This window comes from Caloenas nicobarica, chromosome 1, assembly GCF_036013445.1.
Source record: "Caloenas nicobarica isolate bCalNic1 chromosome 1, bCalNic1.hap1, whole genome shotgun sequence".
NCBI lineage: Eukaryota > Metazoa > Chordata > Aves > Columbiformes > Columbidae > Caloenas > Caloenas nicobarica.
In genome coordinates this window covers 203,755,039-203,771,438 of record NC_088245.1, presented here as the reverse complement: position 1 = coordinate 203,771,438, position 16,400 = coordinate 203,755,039, and positions in this window count along the sequence as shown.

Below are 16,400 nucleotides of genomic sequence, written 5' to 3'. Positions count from 1 at the left end.
CGTGTGGGAATCCATCAGAGGGACCCAGACTCAGCAGCAGGGATGGAGAGGAGTAAGTGGACCTTGTAGTGGCTCTGCAGAAACGTGGTCTAATGAGAGGACCAGCCTGGGTGAGAGGAACCACGTCTGTCTGTGCTCGGGCCAGGAAGTGGCTGACAGGTGTCAGCAGTGATAGGAAGGAGACAGGAGCATCAAAATGCCACACGGGAGTAGTGCTGACACGTTCCTCCAGATCATGAGGGTCATACGTGGGTATGCACAGGGATTTCGGCGCTGTTGTCACGGCTGATACTGTCAAGCATGGCGGTGGTGTCTCTTTTGAAGACCTCAACTTCCCATCATGCTGATGGTGATGATGAGATGTGGCTATTCCCGGGCACGACAGTCTGGTTTCTTCGCTGAAGTGTCATCAGGCAAACAGGAGGGAAGATTTTTTGCTTGGCTTTGAGAAGAAGTAAGGACATTAGAACAAAATTTTTCATAGAGAATACCTTGGATTGAATGCCCTCGTAGTATTTCAATTTAAACTGAAAAGAAGTTAGCTTGCTGATAACTGTTTCAGAGGGGGAATTTTGAGAAATTAAGGGAATTGATCAGGGAAATCAACTGAATTTACAACAATCCGGAATGCAATCCCAGGCAAGAGAGGAAACCTCTCAGAAAAAAAGGCCAAAGCCTTAACTGGATAAAGAATTACCACAAAAAGAATATTAGGAATAACCACAAGCTTGCAATGGATGGAAAAAGGGATTAACCAGCAAAGAGAGAGGTTTATGTTAAAGGTCGGGAAGTACAGGGGTAATGTGAGAATTGCCAAAGTCAAGCTGTGTCAGATCTTGCAAAGGAAATTAAAACAACTAGCAAAATATTCGTGAGTCATAAATGAGAAAAGAAGAAAGAAATGTGGCTTCTGCATGCCCCGGGTGTGGCGGAGTCTAAAGATACTAAAACTACATCCCTCAAACGAGGTGGCTGCTTGGTGTCAGGCATTGGGAAGACAGAGGATGCCGAAGATCAGTCCAAACTGAAGATGGATGGACATCAGAGTATGGAAATGACCACATCTAAAGGGGACAGAAATCTCAAAGAGCTGGGTGCGTGCAAATCGGAGGAACTGGACCAGCTCCACCTTAGAGAGAGGGAAGAAATGGCCATGAAATTGCAAGTTCAGCAGCAAGTATTTGAAATTAATCTATGGTGGTTTAGAAGCAGAAAATAGTAATTTAAGAAGGGCAAGAAAGATGCCCTGGGCAACTACAGGCCTGCTTGTCTCTGGTAGGTCTGCCAAATGAAGCTCTTGCCAGAGAATGCTGCAAGCTTTCCTGAATAACTGATTTTCTAGGCAAAAGAGAGGCATTGACTCATATTTTGCTGAACTTGAGCACTTCATTTTCAATGGTGTCCCATGCGAGATTATTAGTTAAAATGGGGAAGGCAACACCTGGTGGGAGGAAACTGTGAGATGGGTAGCAAAGGGACTAAGGGAGATACAACACTCTGTCTCAGGCTCTTTTCTCAGGCTGCAGGGAGATAACTCCTGGTAATCCTCAAAGATCAGTCTTAGGGATCGATAAGGATTTCTGGCAATGCCAGTGGCACAGGAAATAATGTGCTAATGAATTTGTGGTAACATAAACACGTAATAGTTTTCACCAAAAAAAAAAAAAAAAAGAATTTGCATGTCATTTGAGAGGAACTGACCAACCCTGTGGAGTGGAATAGGAGAAATGGGATGAAATTTTATGGGACAAAAAAGCCTGGATTAATGGATAATGGCAATGTCCCCTAGCAGATAGGCATATTTATCTCTCTCTCAGTTTCAAATGCTGAATAGAGATGATGATGCTGAGCCATTGGCACAATGGTGTCCTGGAAAACCCAAATACCCTCACGGGAATATCAAGCACTTAACAGCAGCCTTCTGCTTTTGGAAGAGAGCCATGAAGGAGGGGAACACGGCACATCCACGTTCGAGGGAAAATGACTCTAAACTGGGACAAGTCCTGGGCCAAGTGAAACAGTGCAGAGCACACCAAAAGAGAGGAGAAAGGGGCAGCCTGGCATTTTCAGCTTTCAGGACAGGCTCTGGATGGATGCTCTTCCTTCCATCAGAGTATGACCAGGGAAGGTTGCAGAGATGCTGAACTACTGGACCGCCCTTGGGATGCGGTCCCACAGCTGCCATTTCATCTCCCTCAGCATCCCATGTCCCACCCCAGCCTGCTCCATGAGGGTGGGAAGTCACCTCCTTCAGGGCTGGATCTGTCCCCAGCAGCAGACCATCTCCTGGTTTATTCTGCCATCTGTATGTTACATAGCAGGGACCGAAGCCCAGAGATACTGAACCAAGTTGTGTGTGAAATTCGAGATTGCAAGGGCTTGAAGCACACCCCGAGCTACCACCTTGTACCGAACTGCACCCCGAGGTTTCTGCTGTGCTCCTCGCGTGGCCGAGCTGCCCAAGCTGTTGTGATGATGCTGGGAATGCGCTATGCTTGGACCATGTGGTGCTCAGCTCAGCATGGGAAGTCCTGCTAACAGGAGCTGCTTCCCTGACACTGCTCCCCAGTGCAGGAGTGGTCAGGAGCATCCCCTGCCACAGCAACCAGGATTTGAACAACACGTTGAACAACCGCACCTCGGGGTGCTTGGTTCCACCCTCCCTGGGTGGACATCACTGCAGTGGTCAACAGGTCCTGGGGCGGTGGAGCAGGAGATGGTGTCCTGAAGATTTGAGCGCTTCCCTGGACTCCTTTCAGAAGGCTCTGAGGGGATTTGGGCAAAACGTGCTGCAAATCAGAAATCCCAGGAAAGCTGTGAATTGGTGACCCCCACCTGGGAAGCCTGAGCCTGCGGAGCATTTGGGAGGGGAGAGCAAGAGCCACATGTGAGGGGTGTCCTTCTTTTAAGGATGAGTAACCTCAGCCTCAGAAAGGAAAAAAAAAGCTTAAAGGTCAACAGTCAACAGGAAAATGATCATAAATGAAAGCTTATGAGGCCAAAATCCAAGCTCCAACACACACGCTCCCACCCCCATCACTGGGCACTCTTCCTCAAAAAATATCATCTTCTGAAACCAACTATTAATTGTTAATTTTTACTTGGCAGCTCGCCATGGCCTGGACAAAGAGCCCACAAGAAAGCACCTCTCCCACCACACACCTGGAGCACTGAGCCACGGGCTTTGATGAGCTCCCTGAAACACTTAAAAAGCAAAGAAAAGCAAGAGTATAGTGAAATAACTGAAACAGAGTCACCCAGAAACCAAGACATCCAATGCCATGAGTCACTTCTGCACAGCTCAGCCCATCCGAAGACATTTTCTGCCAAAAACCTCTGATTTGTGTGTCAGGCAGGAATGACCGTGAGCTGGTGAGCCGGAATCTCACCAAGCAGCACCGTCCCTGGAGGTGGGCAGCACATCACACAGCCCGACCATCGGTGACACGCTGCACTGCCCAGCACGCTGACACATACATATTTTCCAGGAAAAAGGACCCCCTACTGATGCAGCAGACCTCTTCCCACCAGAACCCTGCCAAGAAAAGCAGTTGTTTAAGCAAGAGGAGAGAAAACAGATCTGCTGCGATCTCAGTCCCTTTGCCCCAGACTGCTGCACCCCGAGGCTGGCGGAGGTGTCGTCTGGGTGACGCTGCTTTTGAATTGCACACTGCTGCATCCCTAACCAAAAACAGCTGCCGCAAGGCCCCCAAAGCTATAAATAATAGTAGTGGTAGTGATAGAATAGTATTGATAATATCAACTGTTCTTACATATCCACCAGCAAACCTATCTACTTGTCTCAGCTTGCTTATTTTCAACCACGACATGTTGCTATAGGCAACATGGCAACGCAATCTGCTGTCTGGCAGAGCAGAATTGAAAAGGGAGTTGCAAATGTGTCATGATGTGTAATATTTCCACAGCAAAAATCCACCCAAGGCTCACTGAGCACTTCCCCAACGTACCCAGCAGAGGCAGCTGCCATCCCCCAGGAGTGGAGCGCTCAGAGCCAGGCCCTTAAATCTGTGTTGTCCTCTGGAAGGTGCAGAATTGGTCCCGGCTTCTGCCAGCACAGCTCCAGGCCTTGGGGCAGCCAGCAAGGCTGGAAGCAAGCCCACCACTTCAGTGGGTTTACTTGCTGTCCTTGAGACTGGCCCAAAGCACCTCCCCAGCCCACCAGGGAGCTGGAGTGGGGATCAACCCTCAGCTTGTCTTAGGCTGTGGATTAATCACAAACCTTGTATTTCTCATCCACAGAGCCACAAAAATAATCCTTGAAGAGGAGTTGGAGGACTCTGGAGAGGTCCTGGGTTTGGGACCCTCCTTTTCACTCTCAGCAACGTTATCGTTTCAGGTCCCCCAGCCTAGGGGACCTGGTCCCTCTGAGTCCTTGTCCTAGCAAGACCTCCATAGCAGATGCAGGAGGTACCTAACAACCAGCTGGGTGCAAACACTAAAATAGCCCCACCTGGGATGTTATACGCCCCCCCAGAATACAGGTAGGGGGGTAAGCTCAAAGCCTGGACCCCTGGTTGCCCGCGACACAGCACTATTTGCCCAGGGGCCCTTTCCAGCGTGGTGAGCTCCAACCAGCTCTGCCCAGGGTGAAACCACAGCCCAGCTCCGGGCACGGTCCAGGGGCCACGTACAAAAGGCAGAGGGCAGCTGGGCACAGCCAGGCTCCTGCTGCCCCGCAGGCTCCTCCAGCACTGTCCCAGCAGACCTCATGTTCTCCAGAACCCATGTGTGCCTGTGAGCCACCACCCAGACACCCAGCACTCCTCAGCCTCGTGCTAGGAAACCCTGGACCAGCAGGTTAAGGTACATCCCTCAGTTTATGGTGGAAACTTGGATAAAAAATTTTAAAAAACACCAGTCAAACTAACGCTTAATGCCTGTGAGCCCCAGGAGTGCTGCGGAGGAGAACTGGCCCAAGCGCTTGGCGATGAGGATGTGGCTGTAGGGGAGGGAACAACCCCCGGAATGGTGGCATCCTTAGCACCTGACACCCTCCTGCTGGGTCACACAGCCATCCCGGGCACACGTCCTCACCTGGCACAGCCACCGGGGAAGAGCTGTGTCCTGCTAAGCCGGCCTGGCAGGATCCATCCACCTCGCAGCACTGGTCCAGACTTACCATTTTGGTCAGGAAATACGGTGGGAAGCAGGTGTTGAACATTACTTGGGCAGTTCACACTCAAGACACATATCCCCAGGTCCAGGGGCACCAGCACATGCTGGCGTTTGCCTGAGTTATTAAAATGGTCCAACAAAGTGTGTTCTGGAGGAGCAGGAAGGGGGGACCGCAGCGGGGCCAGCACAAAGCGAGTGGCCACAGGGGCTGTGGGAGGCAAGAGATGTTGGGAGTTCGGGAGAAGTCAAGCTCCCAACTCACCCAGGGGGCACCAAGGGAGGAGGAAGAGGAAAATGCAGGAGGAACAACACTGTAGAGCCTTTGGTTTAATGGTGGCAAGCCATTAGCATACCACCTTGTCAGCACAAGCGGCTTTCTTGCTCAGTGGCCACCGTGACACTGCCAACGTCTTTTGCTAAACATTTTTCAGTGCTCTAAATGCATAAGGTGATGTAGTACCAAAAACAGGGGTGGTGTATGTTCCCAAAGTCAGCAAAGATTGAATCAAGGTCCCCGGGGTTGGACCCAGACGTGGAGTATGACCACTGCTGAATGAGATAGTGCCTTCCCATCCATGAAGTAACAAGCGATCAGACAACAGGAAAAGGCCTCGAGTTGCACCAGGGGAGGTTTAGATTGGATATTAGGAAAAATTTATCCACAGAAAGAGTTATTGGGCATTGGAACAGGCTGCCCAGGGAAGTGGTTGAGTCACCATCCCTGGAGATGTTTAAAAGATATGTAGATGAGGTTCTTAGGGGCATGGTTTAGTGCCAGTGTTAGGATTATGGCTGGACTCAATGATCTTGAAGGTCTCTTCCAACCGAAATGATTCTGTGATTCTATGTGATGCTGAGCCAGAGCATCCCAGCACAGGGGGACTTCACTCATGGAGCTGGGACAGAGCTGCCCGCTGCGTGCAGGGAGGGACTTTGGTGTGGGATGGGGTCTGAGGAAGAGGGCTGCCTCTGGCAGAACCATGGTGATCCCCGGGTGAGATACCAGGGCTGCCAGGAGCCCCATTGGCTCCAAAACCAGCTTATTGTTTCCAGAAGCCAACAAAGTAAATCTTCCCTCTGGTTTAGCTGGCCCAGGGCAGGATGCTTGGCTCCAGGTTATGATCAAAGGGAAGTATGGAAAGGAAATGATCTGGGAAAAGAGCATTTATTTGGTGTGGGGAGGTAAGGGGAGGGGTTTGCACTGGGCATGGGTTAGTGCAATGGGGCAACGGTTGCCCTGCTCGCTGCCCCTCCAGCCCTCAGCCACCCTGGGGCTGAGGAGAGTTCTAGAACTGGTCAGTCTTTTATAAATAACAGCTCTTGCACTTTTCTTCTGGTTTTCCAAAGAAAGAGAGTTCTATGCTGAGAAAAGATACTGACTTAATAGAAATGACCTTCATGTAAAACACAACTGCTGTGTAAACAGAGATTACTCTAAATATTATTAAAATTTCAGTCTGTGTTGTCATGATCCAACATTTTTCATAAATGCCAGCCAGCAGTTTCAAGAGAAGCTGAAAGCTTGCTTCTTTTTTATCTGCTCGAGGTGGGTTTTCTTTGACCCTTCTGAACCAGTGAGTTAAAGTCTTTTACTTGACTCAATGTTTTATTTTCCCTCAAACTTTTAAAATAGTTGGAGGCATGTGGAAAGGGAGCTGGGTGCTGTAACCTTGCCTCAATCACTTGTGAGCCATTTGCTCAATCATTTTAAAAGGAAAACACAAGAAAAAGATGATGTTTAAACAAAGCACGGAAAAATCTGATGCTGCCCTTTGTTGCTAATGAGAGTTGTCCCCTGCCAGATAAACACTGCTCGTCCAAGAGGAGTCAAAAATGCAATGTGTAAATTAAGCGGGGACAAGAAAACATATAGTTTATATTAAAGGAGCTTGTTTTCATTTCTTTCTCTTGGGATCTCTGGCCTTGCCTTGACCCGTCGCACTGTGTCTTACAGCCTGGAATGAGTAAGAGCCCTCTGGGCTGGAACAACAAAGAGGCCATTGCAAGAGATATCACTGATGGGCGAGTGAGGTTATTTTGTCTGCCCCGTGGCCTCTGCATCGTACCAGGGTGGCATAAACGGATTGTGAAGATGCAGTTCAGTGAGCCCGAGGCTCCGCTTCAGGATCTGAATGCTTGAAAGCAAGATAAAAAGGAATGGGGGTGTTTCCATGAGCATCAGGCTCCTTCCACCTGCCTGGCACTGAGGAGAAGGGGTGACCCTATGTTTCCATGCAGGGTTTCACCCACCCGGCTGCCCCCCGGCGAGTCCCATGCATTGTAGGAGCCTTGTGGGAACCAGCTTTTCGTTAATGGAAACACAGCGAGGAGCCCTGGGTGAAAACACTTGGAGAAGAAACAAGGTATTGGCATAATGACGAACACATGGACTCGGGAGAATTCCACCACCACAGCTCAAAGCTTGTTAAATGTCGTAAAGCAGCTGCCTTGTCCTGCCTGATGCTCAGTCTTGTAGGGCAGCGATGTGCTGACGCTCCTGCAAAGCTATAGAGGTCCCGGTCAGGGACATGTCCTGGACTACATTTGTGAGCTTCCTCGCGATGGAAAGGAGAGCACGCTTGTGAAGTTCCACATCACGTTCACCAGGATGAGGGAGGGGGTGCTTACAAGCGTTTTACAGGACCAGATTAAATTTCAGCATAATCCAGGTAAACAGGGAAGTCTCCTCCACCCCAGTCAAACTGAAGACAGCCTTAAAAGACAACTACAATGTTGGAAAGACCCATCCAAAGGCAGAAACTCCACCAAGGAACAAGAAGCCCATGGCAAGGCTGTGGTTACATGGCAGTACTGCTTAGTGGCAACCAAACTGTAATGCAAGAAGGCAACCATTGCTCCAAGTCACACCTGAGAGGCACTGCTCCACCACACCGGCCCTCTGCTTGGGAACAGCTCCATGGACAAGCTCAAGACCTCAAATTGTGTCACATTTCCTCCCCATTCCCTCTCTCCAACTGTGCCTACAGTAACACTGGGATGGAAGCACCAGAGGCTGAGACACATCTGCTATGGGAGGTGACAGGGATGAGCTGGAGCCACCATTCCTGCTCCACTTGTTGTGTTTGGTTTATGGGCATTAGTTGTTACAGCAAAGCTTTCTCCAGCCTCGGTGTCCAGTGCCAACTCATGTCACCTCGCACAAGGCAGCACCTGCAGATATCGAGCCTTTCCCAGTTCCTAGCTCACAATCAAAAAGGAAGAGAAAGCTTGGGAGTATGCTTATACCTTCTGAACCCCCTAGCTACTGCTTTAAAATTACCAGCTGTATTCTGTCCTACTGAATGCTAGATGAAAATAAAAAAACCCAACAAAACAAAACCAACCTTCACTGCTTTGCCTTTCTTTAAAATTTAGGCATTACAGAGGGAAGAAGAAAACTAAAAGCCAGGAGTAGAAAACAAGCGCTAGACTCACTCCTCTACTGGCAGAATTTGCTCAGCTGAAGACCCAGCGCGGGTCCCACTGCATCCTTCCCGCCCCCACCCTGCTGTCCCCACGTCTCCTCCGTTTCTGCTGCCTCGGCAAAGAAAACTTGCAGAGAGTTTTCTACTTGCTGACAAATCTCTTTCCTTAGGAAGAACAGCTGCTGGGTTAGTCCCGTAATGATGCCATTCGGCATCAACCCATCCCTCCAGAGCCCAGCTCACCACCTCTGATTTGCAGCTGGATCTCTCAGAAACTCAGTTATTCCTCGTCCCTGTGGCTGGTGGGGGTGGGTCGTACCACCAGACTCCTTGCACTCGGCAGGAAAAGATGTGGGTGATTTTTAGGATGTTCAGGGTATTAAAAAAAAGTCTTTGGTTTATTGTTATTTCCACCTAGAAAACGCATTTCACTAAAAAAAGAATTCCAAGTATTTAGAAACATCTCGGTCTTGTTCTCCCATTTACAGCAGTAAGGACCAAGAATAACTTCACTGCAGTCAGTGGTGTAACGCTGAGATAAAACCAGAGCCGTGCCAGTCCCAGGATTAATGTCTCTGAGCACTGTTTTTCAAGCATCCTGGGACAGAAATTAGACCTCCAGAAGCTCCCAGCTCCCTTTTAGACGCTTTTTAACTGACCACAATTTCAGACATTGCTCAGCATTTTATCACAGATGCCAAATGCTTTGGAAAACCTGTTGACAGGCCCCCGAACTGTTTGTCAAAAGAGCAATGATCTGTGCACTGAGACTCTGAAACTCAGCCTTTGTGGCAGCTGAAACAAGTTCTGCTGTCGAGAGCAGACAAACAAGCCCATCTGGTCCTCATTAGTGAGTTATCACCTCTTTGGCCAAGGCATGTTACAGGAGGGGGAAGCGCTTCTCTCTGTCTCTGTTACTCTGCTCATCCATCACACTCCTTCCAGTCTCCTGATCTCTTCCCTTCATTTCACTTCACGATTTCATTATTTTTTTTCTTTAGCATTCTGTATCTACTAGCTTTGCACTGTGACCATCTTGAGTGCAGTCCAAACCCCCTCCAGGTCTTCTGTCAAGTCTCTCCTTGTGTTTCCTCGTACCAAGGCGTCTCATGGCATCTCTCTGTTTTCTTGCAACACACTCGCTCTAGTTGTCAGATTTTATATTCTTGGCAAGGAGTAACCATTGGGAAAAAAAAAAAAGGATGAAATTAAATAACAAACCTACTTCAAACCAACAAATTCCAAAGAGGAGCCAGCCAGCCAGGCTGCAGCAGCATGAAAAGGAAAGGCTTTATCCGTAAACACTCTCATCTGCAATCAGCAGTTGCTGGTAGCTTTCTATAAAAAGGAAGAGTAAAATTAAAAATGTATTTCTAAGACAGATCACTGCTAATTGACCAAAAATGCTGCCTTTGACAATGTGTAATTTTAACAAAATCTTAATGCCAAAGGCCCTAACTCTCCATTCTCAGTCTAGATCCAGCCACGCTCCTGTGCCCTGCAGCTATGACTGAGCTAAAGGGCAGCCCAGCAGACAAAGGTATGTCCCGAGCTCTGTCCTCTGGCAGGACCTGGAAAGCCCAAGTCCAGATGGGCTGATGACACCCCAGGCATGTCCCAGAGGGAAGCTGTGTCCTCCACTGCGACCACTGCCCAACACAGAAGTGGGGCACAACTGCCATCTACGCCAACACACACCCTCCTGCACAAGGGACTGTGTTTGCTTCACCTCCCTTCAGTGTTCCACCCAGACTGGCAGAAGACATCACTGCCCAGGTCCTGCCACAGGACCACGGGTGGCCGATAGCCTCCAGGCTGAGGGACCCGCAGGTGCATGTGCCAGGAACTCACCCAAGGGACCAACATTGATCATGGAAGGAGGGGCCGGCCACTTGGGAAGAATATAAGGCTGTTGTCAGAGGATGTAGGGAGGCAACTAGGAAAGCTAAGGCCTCCTTAGAGTTAAACCTGGCGAGAGGGGTCAAGGACAACAGGAAGAGCTTCTTCAAATACATGGCAGATAAAACTAACACCAGAGGCAATGTAGGCCCACTGATGAACGGGGTGGGTGCCCTGGTGACAGAAGATACAGAGAAGGCAGAGTTACTGAATGCCTTCTTTGTCTCTGTCTACTCTGCCGGAGGCTGTCCTGAGGAGCCCTGTACCCCTGAGGCCCCAGGGGAAGGCAGGGCAATGGAGGAGTTTGCCTCAGTTGATGAGGACTGGGTTAGGGACCAGTTAAGCAATCTGGACATCCATAAATCCATGGGTCCAGATGGGATGCACCCGCGGGTGCTGAGGGAACTGGCTGAAGTCATTGCTGGACCGCTCTCCATCATCTTTGCCAAGTCTTGGGAAACGGGAGAGGTGCCTGAGGACTGGAGGAAAGCAAATGTCACTCCGGTCTTCAAAAAGGGCAAGAAGGAGGACCCGGGCAACTATAGACCGGTCAGCCTCACCTCCATCCCTGGGAAAGTGATGGAACACCTTATCCTTGGTGCCATCTCAAGGCATATCAAGGATAAGAGGGTCATCAGGGACAGTCAACATGGCTTCACCAAGGGGAAGTCGTGCTTGACCAACCTCATAGCCTTTTATGAGGACATAACGAGGTGGATAGATGATGGCAGAGCGGTGGATGTGGTCTACCTTGACTTCAGTAAAGCATTTGACACCGTCTCCCACAGCATCCTCACAGCTAAACTGAGGAACTGTGGACTGGACAATTGGATAGTGAGGCGGACCGCAAACTGGCTGAAGGAGAGAAGCCAGAGAGTTGTGATCAATGGGGCGGAGTCTGGTTGGAGGCCTGTATCTAGTGGAGTGCCTCAAGGGTCAGTTCTGGGACCAATACTATTCAATATATTCATCAATGACTTGGATGAGGGAATTGAGTGTACTATCAGCAAGTTTGCTGATGACACCAAGCTGGGAGGAGTGGCTGACACACCAGAAGGCTGTGCTGCCATCCAGCGAGATCTGGACAGGCTGGAGAGTTGGGCGGGGAAAAATTGAATGAAATATAACAAGGGCAAGTGTAGAGTCTTGCATCTGGGCAGGAAAAACCCCAGGTTCCAGTATAGGTTGGGGAACAACCTGTTAGAGAGCAGTGTAGGGGAAAGGGACCTGGGGGTCCTGGTGGACAGCAGGATGACCATGAGCCAGCACTGGGCCCTTGTGGCCAAGAAGGCCAATGGCATCCTGGGGTGTATTAGAAGGGGGGTGGTTAGTAGGTTGAGAGAGGTTCTCCTTCCCCTCTACTCTGCCCTGGTGAGACCTCATCTGGAATATTGTGTCCAGTTCTGGGCCCCTCAGTTCAAGAAGGACAGGGAACTGCTGGAGAGAGTCCAGCGCAGCGCCACGAAGATGATTAAGGGAGTGGAGCATCTCCCTTATGAGGAAAGGCTGAGGGAGCTGGGGCTCTTTAGCTTGGAAAAGAGGAGATTGAGGGGTGACCTCATCAATGTTTATAAAAGGTGGGTGTCACGAGGATGGAGCCAGGCTCTTCTCAGTGACAATGAACAATAGGACAAGGGGTAATGGGTGCAAACTGGAACACAAGAGGTTCCACTTAAATATGAGAAGAAACTTCTTCTCAGTGAGGGTGACAGACACTGGAACAGGCTGCCCAGGGAGGTTGTGGAGTCTCCTTCTCTGGAGACATTCAAACCCACCTGGACACCTTCCTGTGTAACCTCATCTGGGTGTTCCTGCTCCAGCGGGGGGATTGGACTAGATGATCTTTTGAGGTCCCTTCCAATCCCTAACATTCTGTGATTCTCCCTCTACCCCATACCTCAAGAAAGAGTAATTCAGACCTCCTGTGCCTCTGTTGTGGCCACTGAGGGCATCCGATGCTCTAAGGTGGGTCCTTGCCTTGTTCCCCATGGTTCAGCACTGCAGGGTGAAGATGCAGCCCCTTTAGACAAAAGGAAGAAATTTTATACACTGAGGGTGGTGAAACCCTGGCCCAGGTTGCCCAAAGAGGTGGTGGATGCCCCAGTCCTGGAGACATTCAAGGCCAGGCTGGACGGGGCTCTGAGCAACCTGATCTGGGTGAAGATGTCCCTGCTCATGGCAAGAGTTGGACTGGATGAACTTTGAAGGTTCCTTCCAACCCAAACGATCCTATGACAATGATTCAGCGGGAAGGGAGCCAGGCAGAGCTGGGATGCCAGCACGCTGCTCCTGCTTGGATCCAGGGTTCGGACAGGAAGGGTTTACACACCTGAGCCGCTCCTGCAAATTCACACAAACTGCAGCAGAGCAAAAAACCGAACCTTGCTTTCCTCACATCTCAGAGTAGGGCTGAAATCATTGCTTCACCCCTTAGCTTCATGCCTGACTCCACTAACATAACAAGTTCTGCAGCATAAGTCCATCAAGGGGAATGAAAACCAGGCCACCATCCTCAGTTAGTGGCTGGAAATAGACTCTGGAGTCCTGATTACCATTCCCTGCTCTAACGCCTACATAACACCATCTTGCTTTTATTCTTTATTGGAATAAATGGCAGAAAGGGGTATTACATAAAGAAGGACTTTAATTTGCCTTTTTAAAAAATTCTTTGGCTCTGGAGTTTTCTAAAATTATTCATTCTCTCACTGTCTGCATTGAAAGAGAGAATATACATTTTTTAAAAGCCGGTGTTTGAATAGCACGCATAAATTAAAAGAGGAGGTGGGCATAAACCAGCTATAGATTACAACATCTACGAATAATTTCTAAAGCTCTCAGAAAACACGATTCATTGTTGTTACCATGAGCTTATCTGTGCCTCCAGCTGAAAGGAATTGAACCCTAAAAGTTTTATACTGGAAAGATGTTCCACTGAAGTATCATGTAAAATAAATCAAAACATTCACCATCTTTGCAGCACTGCCCAAAAAAAGTCTTGTAGTAAGAAATGTGATCAATCCACATATTGCTCGAGGGAGCAGGTTTTGCTGGGGAAAGCTGGTTTAACAGAGTGCTTTAAGAGGTGCAAGTGACAGTTCACTTCCTCAGAAGAAAGAAACACAACAGGACCCCAACTTTTTCTGCTCTTCTGCGGTGTTGACAGCCTCCATTGCCACCTGGCTTCAGAGCAGCCTCCAGCTGCAACTCTGCAGAGAAAGGCAGGAGACCAGACTATCACACGCTAAGCTTGAGGGCTGGAAACAGCACACAGGAGTATCAGCCTTTGCAAACCAGGTCCTGAATTGGGTGACACAACTGGAGGTGTTCAAGCCCCTTGTTATCCTGACCTCAAAGGGACCGTGACATTTCGTGACGTTAGTCTGCACCAGGAGGACAAATTCAGCAAGAACATCCACAGAACTCTGAGTTGTTCTCGTCTCACCACGACAACGCATCTGGGGCTCCAACCTGGGGCACGTGAACACAAGACATCTAGGATGCACGCACACCAGAGTGAGGATTCATGGGGATTTCAGTCAGAACAGACTTTTCTTTCAGAAAGTTAATTTATCCTGCAACAACAATATCCAAAAGTTCAGTGCTAGGATTCAACCATCCACCCAAGCGGTGGTTCAGAGATTGATGCTTCAGCAGAGCGAACCATCCACGTGCCCCACCGATCCCAACAACTCGTGTGCCACCAAGTTCAACCAAGCCACCCCAAAGGACAAGAGATCAACCCCAGGGGACTCCATCTGAAAGCAAGCAGACCAACTTCTCCACCCTTACCCAGCTCGAATTTACAACTTGTTCTCCCAGTGCAGGGAAAACAACCCTTTTCTCCTGGAAAATCCACTTGAAATCCCACCCACTGGAAATAACTCTGTTCAAAAATAAAGAAATAGCCCAACTTCTTCACAGGAGTGTTGCTAAGAAAAGAGCCCAAACTTCTGAGCATTCAGGGTGCTCAGAATACAGCCGGCTTTACAGTCCCCATGTGCATAGAATCTATCAGATCCCCGTTGCCAGCTATAAAACTCTATTACAGCGCAATTTAGAAATCATCTTCTTTTCCTACCCAGATTCTACCAATTTCAACAGAGAGCAACCAGACTTACCAGCTTCCTCTGTCTCATTTTTCCACCTCCTGTACTTCCTTCCACTTCAGAAGGTATTTCTTGGGCTTGGTGCCAAATTGGGATTTGGATTAGGAGATACAATTTGTTTAGATCTAGATGACTCTTCCTTCTGGCTAGAGCTGCACTAGGAAAATTATCATTCCCAGCAATTTTGTATTTTTCTTAAATCACAAAGCCATAATTCCCACTTGAAAGATAAAATGTTGATATGATCAGCGACACTGAGCTTCTGCTTCTGAACTGCTGGTCAGAGGCTACAAAGGGGGAAAAGATCTGCATACTGTACATACACACTTTCATTACTTTCATCATATCCCCTAGGTATATTCCAACCCTTTGAACTGAAGCAATTTAAGAACTAGACACAGTCACTACTTAATTTTCAATCTTATTTCCCTGCTAGTCACAATATCATGGTCATTCTTCTTCAGTTACATTCCATGATATGTCCCCCTTGGAAAAGAAAAAGTCAACGCTGAACTTCCTAATAGCCAAACTGTATGATCTCAGTTAAAGCAGCACAACAGTAAAATATATCTGTGATTGAAGAACATAATAATTCAGGGGTTTTTTGTTTTAAATGAGTGACTTGGACACCTATGGGAACAGCATTCTTCTTTCAGCTTATCCTCAATCCAAGAAAAAGAGCTCAGAAGAGCCTTTAGGAAACATGACTTTTCCAAACGTGCCTATTGATGCTCTGCTTGACCCATACCTTGGGGGACATAAAGGATGGTAATGAAGCTAAATATGATAATATGTCAGTCTGCCTACTATGGAAAAAGTAGCTGAACTTCCAACACAACATTGACTTTATTTCTTTGGAAAAAGCATCCCAAAATTTATTTCCCAAATAAGCAAGACAAAATTTGGCAGAAGTTTTGATCTTGACCAACAACTAGCTAAACTTCAATCAAAAAGCTGACAGGAGATGGAAGGAGGACTTCCATAGATGGAAACATTTCTGTGGGTATTTTCTTTCCCTCCCCCTGAATCTGTATTGCAGAGCAGTGGGCGCAGAGAAAGAAAGAAAATCAGAGAAGCCCCTACATATGATTCTGACTTTCCTTAGAAGAGAATTAAGGCTTCAGGCAACTGCAGATATGAATAAACACTTGAGCCTGAAGCACTTTCTGAGCATCAGCACATCCCTTCAAGGCTTGAATCCTACAGACCTTGCTTTGAAGTGAAGCGCTTCTAGCAACATCCCCTGTCTATTTGATGCTTTGACCCCACGCTCAGATCTTGCTTTCAGCGTGAAAGACCTCAATGTATTTGTAGTTGTAGGAAAGAAGCAGAGAGCAATTTCAGCAGCTGGATGGGGGCCAATCCCACGTATGGCTGAAAGGAGACACCGGTTGTCACCACAGCAGGCACCAGCTGGGCTGCCTATGAGAGACTCAGAGATAAATAGCCCAAGTACCAGATCACCTCTGCACTGGAATCTGATTTCAAACAAAATCCAAGCTAACAGAGAAACTGGAACTCACCAAAAAGGTTGGGTTTTTTTAAATTAAAAAAAATAATATATATATACACACACATACACACACACACATATCTCCTTCCAGGCATTAATAGAATGCCTACATGCTACCTATGACTACCTGGAATCCTGAAAAATGCACATAATTTTGCTGGTTGCAATATGAAGCCTTTAATTCAGACATCTACTTAAGGAAGACAAATAGGTGCTAAACATTTTAGAACCCTGTATACTCACAGCACAATTATTTCCAGCTGCAGGACAGTCATTAAGCTTTATTCCTCGTACTATTAATCCCTGTAGAATTATAAAACA